The following is a 4,323-nucleotide window of genomic DNA, read 5'->3' as shown; positions in this document are numbered from 1 at the left end:
AAGACTTGAGGGAAAGCATAAGAAAGCATGACCGCTATAGATGGGTCGCTACTCAAGGTATTAATGAAGAAGGTCTTCTACAAGGACTTCATCCTGATCTTCGAAGACAAATCAAACGCTATCTCTTCCCACGCAAAAATTAACATAATCTGATCATTTTGTAATCATTTGGGATGAGAAATAATTTAATTGTCCTCGTATCTCATGTCTGTAACCACATTTCGTCCTAGAGGGTAACGAATGAGACATACAAGAATGTCCCTGGTTAATTGTTAGCATATATTAATAGATCTATATGTACAGTAGTACACTAGTACTTATGATCCTATATAATTTTGCATAATTATGGCACAACAGGTTCCTTCATTTAACCAAATGGATGATCGCTTGCTAGACACTATATGCGAGAGACTAAAGCCTATACTTTACACCGAAGACACACTTCTTGTCTCCGAAGGTGAACCTATAACCGAGATGCTCTTCATAGTCCGGGGCCATCTCTATTCTTACACCATATGGTGGTCGAGTAGGGTTCTTCAACTCCTCTGAAGTAGGCCTGGGTGAATTCTGCTTCGAGCAACTTCTTACTTTGGCACTCGTACCTCCCCTCAACGACAAAGACACCCTCCCATCTTCCACTTTCACTGTCAAGGCTATCACCGATATTGAAGCATTCGTGCTCGAGGCAGATGACTTGAGATTCTCAGCCTTACAGTTCAGAAAACTTCATAGCAGAGAATTGAAGCATAGACTCAGGTTTTAATCTTGCTAGTGGCGAACTTGGGCTGCTTGTTATATACAAGCTGCATGGCGTAAGCATAGGAAATGTAAGTTCATATGAGAATACATACTTGCATGAGAAATGAGAATAAATTTTACGCGATATAATTCTTATGAATAAGTGATGTAACTCTAATGAAAAAATGATGTAACTCCAAAATGAATATTAGAACAAAAAAAATTCGATTTTTTTTTTGGACTCAAAATTTGTTAGGGGATATAACTCTAATGAACAAGTATTGTAACTCTAATCCAATAATGTGGTTGAGATTCATTCTCATTTCTAATGTAAGGAGCATTCTCATGTGATCTTGCTCCTTACATGAGAATGAATCTCAACCACATTATTGGATTAGAGTTACAATACTTGTTCATTATAGTTATTTCCCTTTAAAAAATTGTGAACCCAAAAAAAAAAAAACTTTTTTGAATTTTTTTTTCCTAATGTTCTTTTTTTGGAGTTACATCACTTTTTCATTAGAGTTACATCACTTTTTCATTAGAGTTACATCACTTATTCATAAGAGTTATAGCACGTAAAATTCATTTTTATTTTTCATGTAAGTATGGATTCTCATCTATATATATATAAGCTCTTTTATTTGAATAAGGTTTTTATTGAATAGGATATTTAGCCCATGGGGTCGGAATATGACATACAAGGGTTGTTTAATTTGATAATCGACTTTTGACTGTTGGCAGATTTAGTTGCTTGTTTAATTGGCTGAAAGCATTAGCTTTTACATGTGTGTTAGTTGTTCATTTTCTCCTTGTTATTTCATTCTCTCCTTGTTCTTTCATTACAAGTGCATTATTACTATTATAATTTAGCCTATTATGTCCATTAACAAGAAGTCCCACCATATATCAACCTGGGCGCTAAATGTTCTCTTTTTTTTTTTATAGCAAGTTGAAGTGTTTTGCAAGGAGGGAGGAGAGAAAATTTGGATCATACAAGAAGTGTGACTTGGTACCAAAATATCGATACTATTAAATTATTACATGTCATTCACATTTTCTTCTATATAGTTGTACTACAACCATATTTATTTTGACTATATATACGAGGAGAGTGCATAAGTAGACTAAGAGCGTGTGTGACCTAAGAGAAAAGGAGAGGAATAAAATAGGTGAGTTATGTGATAAAAAGGAAGAAAGCGAGAAAGAAAAGCCAAATTATATGATATTATGCAGCTTATAACTTCAAATATAAAAGTGTTACAACTGAAAAAAAGATGAAAACAAAGTTATATCTATTATCATTGTTTATTTTATAACTTTAAATATAGCAGTGTTCTATTTATTAGCACATAAGTACATAATTTATGAATCAATTCTTAGAGATTTGTCATTATATATTTAAGCAGCAAATAAACCTTCCATCACAGTAACAACTTCACCACTTATAATAGCACTATGTGATTCTTCTTCCACGTGTAACATTAAAGTTCCTTCTCTTGGAGATGCCTGCCACGTCAGCCAAAAACCAATGTCAAAGTATTTCGAATTTATAGAATTATTATTAGGAAAATTGTTTTTTAATAAGTCGATCTTTAACCCGTAATATTAAGTGAACTTTTGAGTTAAACTGGAATAAGTTGAGCTTGTAGAGGTTTTTACTTTTAACGAGTCCAACAAGTTACCAACCTTCTATTTATAGGTAGCTTGTCGACATTACGTATTTTGATTTGTTTAAGTTTTGCATTTCTTTTGAAGCCCCAACCCCATCTCTCTCCTCCCTTATAGGTGGTGGGCATAGACCTGACAAAGTTGGTCCTGATCCGAAAATCCGGTCCGAAATATCCGATCCGTGGTCCGATCTGGGTCCGAACGAGACGGTCCGAACCTTGATCCGAATCCGAAACGGTCCCGATCCGGTCCGAATCCCGATCCGAAATAATCTTGATCCGAAACTCATCCGAAATCCGAATGATCCGATATAATCTTCCGATCCGAAACCGATCCGGCGCGAAGGTAAACCGATCCGACCCGAAGGTAAACCGATCCGAAATTATTGGTTTCGATTAGGCTTTGATCCGAAATACCGAAACTTACCCCTTTTTTATATAAAAAAAATATCATTGGCATAAGTATTCCATTCATTCCACCATAGTCCGATTCCGATCCAAAATAATAGTCTGAACGATGACCCAATCTGAAACGATCCGATCCGGTCGGATCCCGGTCCGAATGTAACTTGATCCCAAAACGGTCCGATCTGAATTGGTCCGGTCCGATTCCGATCCGAAATAATAGTCCGAACGATGACCCAATCCGAAATGGTCCGATCCGGTCCGATCCCAGTCCGAATGTAACTTGATCAGAAAACGGTCCGATCTGAATTGATCTGGTCCGAATCCGATCCGATTGGTCCGATTGCCAGGTCTAGGTGGGCATAAGGGAAGAAAAGAGAAAATAATTTTTTTATCTGATGTTCAAGTTACCAGTCACCTAAACTTATTAAAAGTAAAAATCCCTACAAGCTTAACTTATTCTAGAATAACTCAAAAGTTAACTTAATACTTCCTCTATTTCTACATAAGTGACACATTTGCATAGTGTTTACTATTCACAGTTTAAACTTTAATTAGCTTTTAGGAAAAATATAGTCATGTGAGATCTTGTTAGATTCGTCTGAATGTGAATTTTTTTAATATCAACTTTTTGTAATTTTTCTTTATTGATAATTGAAGATATTAATGGTAAAAATAATGCATTGACAAACGTGAAAACAAGAAATGTTGCACTTATTTAGAAACGGAGGAAGTATTAGAAGATGGGTTAAAGATTGACTTATTAAAAACAATTTTTCCTAAAATTTAATTTATATGTTCAGAAATCTATAGCAAAAGCACGTGTCAAAAGGTGTTACTAATGCTTATTGTTCCACTTTTATTTTCTTATAATGAATCGTTAGAGAAATAATTTGTGCATTACAAACTTCTACATTGTATACTACAAGAGCTCCAAAAATTATCCTAAAATAGTTTTACTTTTGCCGCCCAAGAAGAAATTTCCTTTAATATATATAGGAAACAAGAAGAGATGTTTAGATTTGATTCTTATCCTTAAAAAAAAGAAAAAAAAGCAACAAAACACATGTTGACGTATTCAAAAGTTGGAAAGAAATTAAGTGACAATCACAAGTTATTATTTTCCTCAAATTTTATTACCTTCATACGACATCTGAATTAACCATCATTGTTTTTGAACTTTTTAAGGGGGTGTTTGGTTCACAAAATATAAATATGAGGTATGGGGTTGGAATGGGCTAAACCCATACCTAGTGTTTGGTTAGTAAAATTTTGATTTAAAAACCAATACCTTAAACCCATGAGGTATGGGGTTGAGAAACCCATGGGGGGAGGTGGGTTTGGCTCATTCCAACCCTAGGTATCAAATTATTTAAGATAAAACATCTTGTTGCACAAAAATAAAAAACGCTCATCTTCTTCCTTGTGATACTACTGCCTGCCGAAGCTAGGTACTCCATGTTTTTCTCTACTTTCTTCTACTGCAATTTTTTTTTTTGTATTTTAGTTC

At 34.7% G+C, this 4,323-nt stretch overlaps 1 pseudogene; it reads left to right on the top strand.

The window, feature by feature from the left end:
• Positions 1-345: 345 nt before the first annotated feature.
• On the top strand, positions 346-841 carry LOC109136551 (putative cyclic nucleotide-gated ion channel 15; annotated as a pseudogene).
• The last annotated feature ends 3,482 nt before the right edge of the window (positions 842-4,323 follow it).

The sequence above is a fragment of the Beta vulgaris genome, chromosome 5 (genome assembly GCF_026745355.1).
Source record: "Beta vulgaris subsp. vulgaris cultivar EL10 chromosome 5, EL10.2, whole genome shotgun sequence".
NCBI classification, from domain to species: domain Eukaryota; kingdom Viridiplantae; phylum Streptophyta; class Magnoliopsida; order Caryophyllales; family Amaranthaceae; genus Beta; species Beta vulgaris.
Note: the sequence above shows the minus strand (reverse complement) of the source record. Positions and strands in the feature narration are given on the sequence as shown.